This window comes from Diabrotica virgifera, chromosome 1, assembly GCF_917563875.1.
Source record: "Diabrotica virgifera virgifera chromosome 1, PGI_DIABVI_V3a".
In the NCBI taxonomy this organism is placed as follows: Eukaryota; Metazoa; Arthropoda; class Insecta; order Coleoptera; family Chrysomelidae; genus Diabrotica; species Diabrotica virgifera.
In genome coordinates, this window is record NC_065443.1 from 207306967 (window position 1) to 207321707 (window position 14741).

Here is a 14741-nt window from a genome sequence, read left to right on the forward strand (position 1 = left end):
GAGAAGCACCGTTGGACAAGCTCAGAGTTCCAAAACTGTTTGAAAACAATATTATTATTAAAAAAGCCAAATCGAAAATATTTAATTTAATTGTAATCAATGAAAGAAAATTCAAATATGTTATAAAGTAATGTTCAAAAAACTAGAGCAATTGTTGGGCATGCTGAATATAACAGTATTAAAGAAACTTCTTAAAGATTGGATCAAATTTACAATTTAATTGAACCTGGGTGTTAACACAATTTTGAGGATTTCTTTTTAATTCCCTGCTAATTTCTAAGTCTTCTAATAAATTCATTTTTGTATAGTTGTTAATGGGTATACTATGTAGAATCCTACTATCTCTTTGGGGACTGAAGTTATGTTTAGAAGCATGTAAGTGATTGCCAAAACTAGATTTGTCAATCTTAGACAAATGTTCTTTGATGCGTGTTTCCAAAGGTCGCATAGTTCTCCCCACATAGGTAACAGGGCAGTCTCCACAGGACAATTTGTATATACCACTTTTTGATGTTTTTCCAATTTTATCTTTGGTGTGAGAAAAAATAGATTTGATATTTTCCTTACATTTGAATGATAGTTTAAGGTTGGGGATGTTATTTAGGATTTTGGCTATATTATCTGAAGGATAACCTATGTATGATATTGATCTATACATAACTGCTGTAGTGGAATTATTAAGAACAGGATTGTAAGCTAGGGATCTATTCCTTTTACTCCTTAATTTGTTGAGGATGTTATCAACTAAAGTAGGGGAGTAACCATTACTATATGCAAGTTGTTTGATATTATCAAATTAATATCAAACAACTTGCATATAGTAATGGTTACTCCCCTACTTTAGTTGATAACATCCTCAACAAATTAAGGAGTAAAAGGAATAGATCCCTAGCTTACAATCCTGTTCTTAATAATTCCACTACAGCAGTTATGTATAGATCAATATCATACATAGGTTATCCTTCAGATAATATAGCCAAAATCCTAAATAACATCCCCAACCTTAAACTATCATTCAAATGTAAGGAAAATATCAAATCTATTTTTTCTCACACCAAAGATAAAATTGGAAAAACATCAAAAAGTGGTATATACAAATTGTCCTGTGGAGACTGCCCTGTTACCTATGTGGGGAGAACTATGCGACCTTTGGAAACACGCATCAAAGAACATTTGTCTAAGATTGACAAATCTAGTTTTGGCAATCACTTACATGCTTCTAAACATAACTTCAGTCCCCAAAGAGATAGTAGGATTCTACATAGTATACCCATTAACAACTATACAAAAATGAATTTATTAGAAGACTTAGAAATTAGCAGGGAATTAAAAAGAAATCCTCAAAATTGTGTTAACACCCAGGTTCAATTAAATTGTAAATTTGATCCAATCTTTAAGAAGTTTCTTTAATACTGTTATATTCAGCATGCCCAACAATTGCTCTAGTTTTTTGAACATTACTTTATAACATATTTGAATTTTCTTTCATTGATTACAATTAAATTAAATATTTTCGATTTGGATTTTTTAATAATAATATTGTTTTCAAACAGTTTTGGAACTCTGAGCTTGTCCAACGGTGCTTCTCCTTGGTTTTCATCTATCTCACTTCTATATTTGGTCAGAACTGACTGGTTGTTTGGTTTTTTTAATAATTAATAATACTTTGATAATTTGATTATTTTCACATTTAACTTTAATTTAAACTTAACAATTGTCATTTAAATTTAACTTTAGTTTTTCATATTAACTTTAACGTCATACCAATTAGTTAACTACATATGACAACTTAGTCATTTTCAAAAATTTTAAATAATTTTAATAACACAGATGTCGCTAGGAACTATTGTTTCCGTCAGCAGGCTGTCGTTTTGAATATTGTCAGTAACAGCTGTTCTTTGTACGAATGGTGGCCATTTTGTAAAAAAAACACATTAAATGTGATTTTTAACATTTAAGGGTTTTTTACCCTAACCAGTGGTTATATCCCTGGGTTAATTTTTAAAATATAGAATGTGTTTGTTCGAAGTTTTCTCTTCTTTTGAGGTTTTTACACCTATAAGACGTAAGTTTCACTTTATAATTTTTTATGAATAAGATTTTTCAACTTAGTCTTTTTATAGGATAGCTCTGATGATGGCATTAATATGCTGAAAGTACTTAGCTGATTTAATAAATTAATTTACACACTATCAGTCTTTTGAAAACATACACCAGTTCCCGTTTAGATTTATATAGAAGTGTGTACAAGTCAAACAGTCTTTTTCTATTCAATTATAAAAGACAAAATATCAAACGGAGATAGTATCCATCAGAAATGGAAAATAAAGAAAGCCGACTGGAGCTCTTTCTCAAAAACCATTGAGAATAACATATACAAAATTAATGAGTGGAAGGACGCAAATACAGCAGTAACTCAACTTAACGAAATAATCATAAAAGCCGCTGAATTTTCAATAGGAAAAACAAAACATATCAAGAAATTTAAACCTGTGCCTTGGTGGAATGACGAATGTGCCGAAGCAATACAAAACAGCAAATCTGCTCTAAATAGATGTAGGAGGGAGAAAACCGCAACAAGTATAATTGAATACAAAAAACATAGGGCAAAAGCAAGATATATTACCAACAAAAGTAAAAAAGAGTCATGGAAGAAGTTCGTAGGAAGCATAAACAGAAACACTACAATATCATCGGCATGGAGGAAGATACAAGGTATTTATGGAAACAAAACTTACCATGTCATTAAAGCATTAGATTATGACGGCAAACGAATAAACCAAACAAAAGAAATAGGTGAAGCATTCGCAGACTTTTATCATAAGCTTTCCATAAACAGAAATATAACTAATGATAACATTGCCCTCCCTACGGAATTCAAAGAGCTGGAAAACCTTAATTCTCTAAACAAGCCACTGACAAAAGAAGAAATGGAGGAATCTCTCTCATCACTAAAAGACAGTTCTTTTGGTCCCGATGACATCCCTCCAGTTTTTCTAAAAAATCTCCCAGAAACAGCGAAACAAATCCTGCTTAATATCTTTAATCACATGTGGAATAATAGTGACTTCCCCTTAATCTGGAAGAAAGCAACAATCATCCCCATACTTAAATCTAACAAATCTTCACTCTTGCCTGAATCTTACAGGCCAATCTCCCTAACCTGCTCCATGAGTAAATTGCTAGAAAAAATAATCAACAAGAGACTAATATGGTTTTTGGAAACTCACAAATTATTAATTCCCGAACAATCCGGATTTCGACCATCTAGAAGCACACTTGATAACATTATTGACCTAGAAAGTCATATTTACGAAGCATTTGCTACTAAAGATAAATGTCTAGCAATTTATTTTGACATTAGTAAAGCCTTTGATTCTACATGCCATAAAATCATCCTAAATAAACTACATCACTGGGGATTGAAAGGCAATATAATAAATTTCATACGCAATTTTTTATCTCAAAGAGAATTCCAAGTCCGAATTTCTGGAACAATATCATCAACCAAGAAACAATTAAACGGCATACCACAAGGATCAATTCTCAGCCCAACTTTATTTTTAATTGCTATGAATGATGTCTTAAAAGATTTAAAGAAACCAGTTGTAGCCAGACTTTACGCAGATGACATGATCGTGTTTATCAAGGGAAGATGTCTTAGCACCATGGCTCAAAGCCTTCAGCAATGCATAACATCCTTCGAACGTTGGTCTTTAATGTCTGGGTACAATTTCTCCCCAAACAAAACAAATTGCATATTATTCTCAAAAAGAAACATACCAGAGCAGCATCGACCATCAATATTCCTATACAACCAGAAACTAAGCTATACTCCACACATAAATTTTCTGGGCATGATATTCGACGAACGTCTGTCGTGGAAAAATCATATTAAAACACTAACTCTTTCTTGTCAAAAGGGCTTAAATTTATTAAGATGCTTAGCAAACAAGTCTTGGGGATCTGATGGTCTTATGCTGCTAAAAATATACAGAAGCCTTATTCGATCGAAAATTGATTATGGATGTATTGCATACACATCTGCTCGCCCTTCAATATTAAAATGCTTAGATACTATACACAACACCGCAATAAGAATAATTCTAGGGGCTTACAGGACAACGCCTGTAGAAAGCCTATACTGCGAACTGGGCGAACCAGCTCTATCTTTCAGACGACAAATTCTTAGTTTATCCTATGCCTCCAGAATAGCATCAATACCATCAATTCCTGCTCACAAAAACACGTTCTGTAATCGTTTCAAATCAACTTTTCAACATAGCACCTCTCCACCACCCTTTTATGTTAGAATTCACCGGTATATATCAACGTTAAATCTCCAAAATTTCCCCAGAACGTGGTTAATGAATGAACACAGCATTCCTCCATGGATTATCAGAACCCCACATGTAAACACCCAATTGACGCAATATAATAAATACGATACCAATCCACGTCTTATATATCAAAATTATAAACAAATAGTCGCAAAATATAAAAATTATACCCACTTATTCACTGATTCGTCTAAGTCTTCCCAAGGTGTAGGAGCAGCAGTATACATAAACAATGAAACCAAATATTTATTTAAGCTTCCCAGCTCCTACAGCATCTTAAATGGTGAACTTTATGCCATATTACAAGCGTTGAAGCACATTTCCAATGCACAAACCAAACACTCCTTAATAATATCTGACTCACTCAATTCACTGAGACTCATACAACAAACCTTCACGAAAAATCCTATAGTCATATTAATCAAAGAAATATTACACAGTCTGCATCAAACAGACTCAAAAATAGTTTTTCTATGGGTTCCCTCTCATTCTGGAATCGAGGGAAATGAAAACGCTGATCGTTGGGCTTACACAGCTGCGCAATTACCAACATTGGCAGAACAATCAATTCCAGCCGCAGATACAAAACAATTACTAAAATCAATGACTCTCAATTTATGGAGTGAAAAATGGAAAACATCCACGAGCAAGTTAAGAGACGTTAAAGAAGATACTGGTCCATGGAATCCACATACAACTAACAGATCGAACCAAGTCATCTTATCTCGTCTTCGGTTAGGACACTGTAAATTTACTCATGAGCATCTCATTACCCATACCGAAGCACCAAAATGCAGAAGGTGTAATATACCAGTTTCAGTAAAACATGTGCTAACAGAATGTGATGAATTTGCCGCTTACAAACAATCTATATCTGGTTATTCAAACAATATGAAAGACATTCTTAACCTGCAAACCGACTGTAAACCTCTTTTTCAATTCCTTAATAAATGTAACCTAGCAAGTAAGATTTAATTGTACACAATCTCATACTTTTGTAAACTTATTAATTGTATTCTCGTTACCCCGCTGATGACCTTCGTGGTTAATGCGGTTATTTCTAAATAAAAAAAAAAAAAGAAATATTAGACCTTAATAATAATTTAAAAATAAAAATTTATTAATTTCTATTGCGCCGCCTATGTTTTACAGAAGAAGCCGACACTTGGTGTCAAATTTTGTTTTTATAATTGTCCAACTGACATCGTAAGAATTATAAAGACATCCATTGTCAGGAAACATCAGATTAAGCGCCAAATATGTCTCTTAATCCGGTATTCGGATCTTAACTCATGCATATCTTAAAAAATCATTAACGAATTAAGCGACATTTGATCGAATAGCTTTTAAAATATAAATTATTTTAAAAAAATTTTAAATACATGTAAAAGTCTATTTACATTTGCATTAATATATTAAATATGAAACATGTCAGTACTATATTTTAGAAATAGTACCAAAAACAAATTTAAAATCTTTAAACCGATTTATCTCAAAACTACATTTTGGCACTTAATCCGCTATTACATAACGCGGTCCAATTTGCTTATAATGTTATTTAGGTATGTGATATCCACGTTGCACCTCTCATTTTAAAAACTAATTACTCAGGGATTCGACAACCGATTTTAAAAAACTTTATATTGCTGGATAGGCGAATGACCTTTCTTTCAATTTACAAAAAAATATACTGGGTGTTCAATTAAAAAAAATTTAGGTTTTTTTCAAAAATCCGCCATTATTCTTTTCGTATTTGAAAGCGATATAAAAAATTCAATTAATCCAGACAAAACTTTTACTGAAATAAAACATTTCAGCGAAATCCGCATATTTCTATCTTGAACCGTTTAGAAGTTATAGGCAGTTAAAATGGAGGAAAATATAAGTGGACACCTGGTATAAGCGATTAAAAATTTTGAAAATTGCTAAATCAGCCATTTTTAACCCTAAATCGGACATTTAACTAAAAATTTCAATACTGCCAAGGTGATAGATATTATTTAAACATTGATTGATGAAATCCCGAAGAGTTTTTTGCAATACAATATCCAAAACCCCTTTGTATTTTAATTGCTAATCAAGCGGGCGCGACACTGTAGTATAAGTGAGGACATTTGAGTTGGCATAAATTCAGTATCTCGAGAATGGGCAAATTTGAATAGAAATCCTCAGACAGGTCGATTTTTATTTTTAAATTAGGACTTTTTGGCATATATGTCGTACTAGTGACGTCATCCATCTGGGCGTGATGACGTAATCGATGATTTTTTTAAATAAGAGTAGGGGTTGCGAGATAGCTCATTTGAAAGGCTATTTAATTCTCTATTCCGTAATATAAACATTAACTTAATTATTTATATAGGGTGTAGAAAAATTTTTTCTTATTTTTGTCTAAATTAATATTAAAAAAAAAACTTTTGTGCACCCTGTATAAATAATTATCTTAATATTTATATTACTGAATAGAGAATTAAATAGCCTTTCAAATGAGCTGTCACACAACCCCTACTCTCATTTAAAATATAATCTATTACGTCATCACGCCCAGATGGATGACGTCACTAGTATTATATATATGCCAAAAAGTCCTAATTTGAGAATAAAAATCGACCTGTCTGAGAATTTCTCTTCAAATTTGCCCTTTCTCGAGATAATGAATTTATGCAAACTCAAACGGCCTCACTTATACAGTGTCGCGCCCGCTTGATTAGCAATTAAAAACAAAGGGGTTTTCAATATTGTATTGCAAAAAACTCTTCGGGATTTCATCAATCAATGTTCAAAGAATATCTACCTACCTTGGCAACATTGAAATTTTTAGTTAAATGTCCGATTTAGGGTTAAAAATTGCCGATTTCGCAATTTTCAAAATTTTTAATTGCTTTTACAGGGTGTCCAAAAACTCTACCGACAAACGAAGGCAGGAGATTCCTCAGATAATTTTAAGACAATTTAATCCAATTCACCTAGTCCGAAAATGCTTCCTAAGGGAGCTAGACCTCTTTGAAAATGGCGTCATGTAATTAGTTTTTCTTAAATACCTCCAGAACGCTTCTATTTAGAAAAACGAAAATCGGTATGCTTATTTACTTTCCAGAAGTAAATCGATTCCATCCATTGCGAATTTCTAGTACCCGTCATAGGCGTCCGTTTTGGGTAGGGTAACTGTTATTTTATCGCCTAACTTTTTTGTCTTTAGTTTTTAAGCATTTTTGACTCTGAATTATTAAATTGTGAGGTATTCTATTACTAAAAGATACTCTTACTTTAAGTCGATAGGATACACCGTTTTCTAGAAAAATCGATTTGAAAATTTTTCGTTCTTTGAATTTCAAAAAAAAAGATTAAAAAAAAACTATTTAGAAAGATGAAAACTGGTACATTTATTTATATTCCAGAGATTAATCGATTTCATTAATGGCGAATTTCTAGTACCGGTCATAGGCGTCCGTTTTGGACAGGTCAACAGTTATTTTATAGCATACCTTTATTGTCTTTAATTTTTAAGTATTTTTGACACTAGATTATTCAGATTATAGATAATCATAAGATATTCGAGTACTAAAAGGTACTCTTGCTTTAAGTTGGTAAAATACATCGTTTTTTTTTTAAATTTTTTAAATTTTTTTTTCAAATTCCCAAAACTAAAAACATTCAAGTTGATTTTTCTAGAAAACTGTGTGTCCTACCGACTTAAAGTAAGAATACCTTTTAGTACTAGAATACCTCACAAATTAATAATCCAGTATGAAAAACGCTTAGAAGTTGAAGACAAAAAAGTTATGCGATAAAATAACCGTTGCCCTACCCAAAACGGACGCCTATGACCCGTACTAGAAATTCGCAATGGATGGAATCGATTCATTTCTGAAAAGTAAATATGTAAACAAATTTTCGTTTTTCTAAATAGAAGCGTTCTGGAGGTATTTAAGAAAAACTAATTACATGGCGCCATCTTCAAAGAGCTCTAGCTCCCTTAGGAAGCATTTTCAGACTAGGTGAATTGGGTTAAATTGTCTTAAAATTATCTGAGGAATCTCCTGTCTTCGTTTGTCGGTAGAGTTTCTGGACACCCTGTATAGTATAACAAAAACTATTAACCTCAGAGAAAAATCACTAAAGACCTTTTCTGTTTGGAATGATTCAAAAAACCTAAAAAAACTTTGTTCGATGCCAAAAAAAATAATTTTAGGAAAAATCCTTAATTTTTCCCACGCCTGTCAAGGTCTTGTGCTATTCAGAATCGCCTGCCATTGTACACATTTCTTCTAAATGACTTACTTAAACACATACTTAAATTTAAACTTTACAGGAGAAAGTTTATTTTCCCCCTAAACTATGCACTTTTCGATTCACCTGGTAGATACACGTGCAGGGCTGATGCCTGCCAGGTCATGGTTTTTAGCCTTGGTGTGCTATGAATTATCACTATACAAATTTCTAACCTTACAGGAAGACCGTTAGTCGGAGGTTTCACTAGCTCTTAGACTATATCGAATTTTTCCCGAGTGACATATTGACAGTTTTAATTAGGGTGGGAGGGGGAGTGAAATTATGTCAAAGTGTCACGAGGGCAAAAATTCGATAATAATTTTAGAGTTCGAGTGCAATTTGCTGCGATTATTTCATAAATAAAACTGTTCAAAATCAAAATTTTATTGTCATTTATTTATGTGAGTACAAATTAGTACAATTAAACACACAGTTGTTATACATATTTGACGGTTGAAAGTCATCAATCATTTTTTCGTAGCAACGAACGGCATCTTACGTAACATACTTGACGACCGGATGTTATCAAAAAAAAATTATCACTAGTAATACCACTAGAAGTCAAATTATTTCCGGAAATTTTTTTGGGATCATGAATATTTTGAAAATTTCCCGAGTCGCAGACGAGGGAAATTTTCTAAAAATATTCATGATCAAAAAAAAAGTTCCGGATATTAATTTGACTTCGCGTGGTATTCGGTAAGAAAATTCCACACCAAATTTGCATTTGAAAATCCAAAGCTGCATGAACAGATTAATAGCGCGCCATAGCTTTGTCAGCAATTATTTAGGCTTTCAAATTCGTAATTTCTGCTCATTGTAGTTGCATGGGAATACCATTTCAAGATAGAAAATAGTATATTCTTCAATTTTACATAAGTTTTGAGTAACTACAAGTGATAGAAAATTATTTTTTGGCGTTTTATTTTAAATTATGTAAACAAATAAAAACCAGTCTGTCAAAAATGTTCTGTTATTGTAAACGTCAAAAAATTTCCACTATAATTCGCTGTTGGGTACCCCACGAGCAAAAAATTTCCGATAAAATACCTCCGTTGCCATGGTGATCTGTCAAAATAACGTATTTTGATTGGTTCAAAATTACAGGTGTGGAATTTTCACTTTAATTTTTATTTCTGTAGCTTTCTATTGGTCAGAATCTCCTATGAATGAAGTAATCAGTTTTATCGATTTTTTAAGTTATAAGTACTTGAATCAATTAGGCATTCCAATGAAACGTCAAACATGGCCGGGTGTGGGCAAAATCTAACCTTACATCGACATTAATTTGTAAAGAAAATCCTGTTTGGTTGTTTTTTTTATGTTAATTGTGTAGGGAAATCTGCGAAATTGTGATAACAAATTAAATATGAAGTGGTTTATCGCCTACAGAACTGAATTATCCCATATTAGTTACCAGTTTGTGTCAATAACTACTATGGGATAATTCAGTTCTGTAGGCGATAAACTAGTTTATATTTATTTGCTATCACAATTTCGGTGCACAATTAACAATAAAAAACAAAACCAAACAGGATATTCTTTACAAAAACTGATGTAAACTAAATGAATATATAAAATGGGGAAAATTCCCTTTATTGCACTGAAATTGTATTTTTTTATAATTTACCGTTAATGTAAAACTTCACAGGTACCTATTGAATAGAATCATAATGTTTTACTAGTTTTAGATATTATAATCCAGTACCTAACGTAATCAGATGCTCTTATGTTAAGCTTAAGGGAAAAACTACTAATTTTGATACATAAATCTTTATTTGAATCTCTTTTTCACCATGGTTTACATGTTAGGAGGAATTTATAATAAACACATTACATGCATTATCCCCAATTCAAAATTATTATATACCTACTCAAAATCATTTAAAAAAAGTATATAAATTGTATTCAACCCATTATTAATATACCTAGGATATTTGAATGATTTAGTCCCATATATACACAAGAAAGAATCTCCTGCTTTGATTATATAGTAATGCTATGATTTTTGTAACTCTACAGGTATCTACCACATTTTTTAAAGAATATATGAAATAAATAATCATTTAAAAATCCAAACGTATTTTTTTTAAATATACACATTTTCAATACATTCCTACTTTCCGAGTTCATTTCAATGAGTGAAGTGAATGAATTTGAATGCAGCATTCTGGGTGACGTCACTCCCGCCATTAGATTCTCGACGCTGATTGGTGGAAAGTTACCATGCAACCTGTCTATTTATGAACCTTGTGTAAACCCTATATTATTAAATTTTTGCCCACTGCCGGCCATATTATATCACGTGATTTGGAATGGTCAATTGCTTCTTCTTTAAATAAAAACTTTTCTTATTTAAAATTGTAAAAAACAATCTACATTGATAGCATTTTCAATTTACTTTAATTATCTCGTTTAAATATAAATTAATTAAATACCTCTTCTGACATAATTATTCAAACGTATTTATAATATCATATTTTTATTGATTATCCAGTCCAGTGTTAAGGTCAACATTGCAATGAGACCACTCTAGAATCTACTGGTTAATTAATACATTGCGAAATTTCTACATAAACAAAATTAATACCGTTTTACGTCGTACGTGAAAGGTTACGAGTATGACAGAGGGTAATGTACAATAGAGGTCAAGTACCAAGATCGAATCAGTTGCCTTTTTCCTATCGGTTTGCTTTCCATGAATTTGATAATTGAACAAAAATACCGCAATAGGTATTTACTCAATAGTTTCTTTGTTAAAGTGTTGCTCGTAAATTGAAGCCTTCCATATTAACATTACATTGTTATGGTAAAGGAGTCCTCCCCTATTACTTCATTACGTTTGGTAAATTTGCAGTCACTATACTAAAATCACAATAAAGATGCACTAGAGATAAACAAATCAAGACACGTTTTGTGTTACGAGAAGAACTCCCAAATCATTATTATTTACAAAGTTTATACTTATACATTGTAAATCATTATTCGTAAGTGCTCCTCGTAATATTCAACGTGTCTTAGTTTGTTTATTTGGTGTGCATCTTTATTGTGATTTTAGTATAGAGTATAGTAGGTACCTAATATATTTTAATATGTTCCTCTAGCGACGACATAAAAGCTGCATAATATACACTAATCACTAATCGCAAGAAATATCGCATAAATTTAGAAGAGATTAAAAGTAATTTTTAATTTTTAGCAGTATGTTATAGGTAGGGGAGCCCAAGCGGGTATTTTTGCAGTTACTCGAGCGCGTCAGGTTATCACATGGGGAGAAACCTTGTACCCTGTAAAGGTACCTCTACCACATATTGGCTCTTAATAACGGGGAAGTCCGTTAAGGGGGTCCGAAAAAAAAATCTATTCTTAAAAAAACTCGAAATCGTCAGATTAAGATAAGGTAAGTTAAGTACATGCAAAAAAGTGTATATTTCAAAAATCTGACGATTTGAAGGGGGCGCGTAAGGAAATGGGCGAGTCACAAAATTTCACAAAAAAGCGAATATTTCGCGAAATGAACGTGAGAACCAAAAAACTAAAAAATACGTTTTTAATATTTTTCAAAAATCTATCGAGAGATACCAAACACGACCCCCCGCGGAGAGGGGTGGGGGTAAATTTTAAATTTAAAATACGAACCCCGCGATAGATCGCGAAATGAACATCAGATCAAAAAATGCAAAATGCACATATTCAATATTTTTGAAAAATCTATCGAATGGTACCCAACACGAACCTCCATGGAGGTGGGGTAGGGATTACTTTAACATCTTAAATAGGAGCCCCAATTTTTATTGCAGATTTGGATTCTTTACGTAAAAATAAGCAACTTTTATTCTACATTTTTTCGGAATTATGGACAGATGGCGCTATAATCGAAAAAACGATTGTTGGAAATGGAAAATTAAATTAAAAAATGGAAAGTCCCCACTAAAATGGAAAACTCCACTTAACTTTTTTTGGTTTTAGGACCTACTCTTCACAACCCAATAGCTCCCTAAAACGCTCGAGTTACTGCAAATTTAGAATACTTTCCTCCCAGACTGTAGTTCGACTTATTCAGCGAAGACTGTGCTAACTCATTTTTTTAAGTTTTCGAATAAAGCAAGATGAAGTTTTGATTGATGCAAAAAATCAGGGGTTCTTATTTACTAAATTGTTTTTATATTTATCCATTGTGTTTACCGTATTGTTCCATTATGCAGACGATACTGCAATTGCTGCAAAACACATGAACCTAGATATAGCTGTAAGAAATCTACAGACGGCATTGGATAAAATAGAAGAATGGAGTATCCAATGGAAAATAGCAATAAATCCAGATAAGACCCAAGCGGTTATCTTCAAAAAGAGAAGAGATAACCCAGAACAACAGCTAACATTGCAAGACAGACCCATCGAATGGCAAAACAAAGCTAAATATTTAGGAGTCACAATGGACCAAGGTCTAACATTCACATCACATGTGAACGCAACAGTCCAGAAAACAGCAGCGGCCAGAGCGGCAATAAGAGGACTCACAGGAAGAAGAAGCAAATTAGCTATGAAAACAAAATTAAGACTTATAAATAGCATTATACTGCCAATAATTACATACGCATCTCTTGCATGGGGTCACACGAGTCAAAGTAACAAAAAGAAGATACAAGCGGCACACAACAACTGCCTCAGAGAAGCTGCAAACGTGCCCAGATATATCGCCGAACGGTTCTTATTTAGAGACCTAAAACAAATAAGAGTACTGGATATTATGGAGGAAAAAGCCAGAACAAAATTTGCTGAGCTAGAAGACCAGATCCTGCAAGAGATATTAAGGTATGATGTGTATCATAGATGGAAACACAGGAGACCCAAACAGCAAATATTAGTTAATTATAATAAAGGCTAGATAATCGTAGCTCTATCAAAAGAAAACAACTTGCTCATCTTTGGCATCTCATTATATTTATTAATGTTGATTTTTATACGTTTCAGACATCCCTGAAAAAAAAAATATACAAAAACTTCAAAACGGCTTCAGCCACTAAACAAATCAATAAAATATTAACAATAGGCGAAAGCCACAAAAAATATTAGTAACAAAACCCAAAAAACGAGCATGAGGGGCCCACATCCTCGAGCGCCGAGTCACCGAACTGGACATAGCCCAGAGCGGGGACTCGGCGCCCGAGCAAGCAAAACAGATCGAAGATAAGTCACTAGAGATAGCGGGTATAGAGCGCCTCACGCTGGCCTGCATTGATCGGGGTAGGATTTCATATGGGAGTCCGTGTACCCAAGACTCCCATATGATAAGCACTTTGCTGATTGAGAGCCCCTATAGCGCATCAGAGTGCTATCGGGGGGTAAGTGGATGGTCTGGAGCATTGAAGCGGGGTGGAGTGATTCCTGCTTACGGGAGTTAATCCTCCTCGCCCCAATGAATTGTATCACCCGAATGTCATTCTCTAGGGGTGAGCAAGTCTCTCAGGCTGGGTTAAATCACTATGCTTGCTTGCTTGCTTCCATATTGTTCCACTTGTGTTTTGAACATGTCAATTTTTTTTATTTATATGGTTTTTGAATGAGTTAGTACAGTATTCGCTGGAAAAAATTGGGAAAATCCTGGATAGTACATCCTGGATACTTATTTAACTTATAAAATGCACCTTCTATTCACATGTATTATTTTTAATAGAAATTTATAGGCTGTACAACTTTTATAACGTAAAAAATGTTGTTCATGTAGGCGTACTTTACTTAACCTTAAAATGCGAAAACTACTAACTCACGAGACAACGACTATTCCGTTCGGAATGCCCCCCACCCCCTCATCCATGGGAATGCCGAGGAAGACTATACTAACTTTCGAGATAGTATAGTTTTCGTTTTATAATGTATAGATATACAAGTTAGTACGATATCGAAGTGCAAAATTGGTTGCCTAAACGTGAACAAATTAACTTAGAACTTTGTTCGTTGAAAGGCATCACGGTTATCTAATTGTTCAGGGGTGTAACTCAAAAACGCCATAAATTGAGTTAGTACAGTCTTCGTTGGACAAGTCGAGTTATAACACTCGTCTATATTATCCCTTAGGGCTCTACAAATCCATAACATTTCAAGTTAAAGCGTGTTTTTGCCGAAAAA

The 14741-nt window shown here is 33.1% G+C and overlaps 1 protein-coding gene and 1 long non-coding RNA gene across 4 annotated transcripts in view; both read left to right on the forward strand.

Moving 5' to 3' along the window:
- LOC126881980 (uncharacterized) overlaps positions 1-14741 on the forward strand; it is a 68287-nt gene that overhangs the window by 33963 nt on the left and 19583 nt on the right. The gene's annotated exons all lie outside the window — the stretch shown is intronic.
- On the forward strand, positions 807-2275 carry LOC126881997 (uncharacterized). The gene is made up of 2 exons (XR_007697076.1): positions 807-2065; positions 2124-2275. It is a non-coding gene; the product is annotated as an uncharacterized LOC126881997 (long non-coding RNA).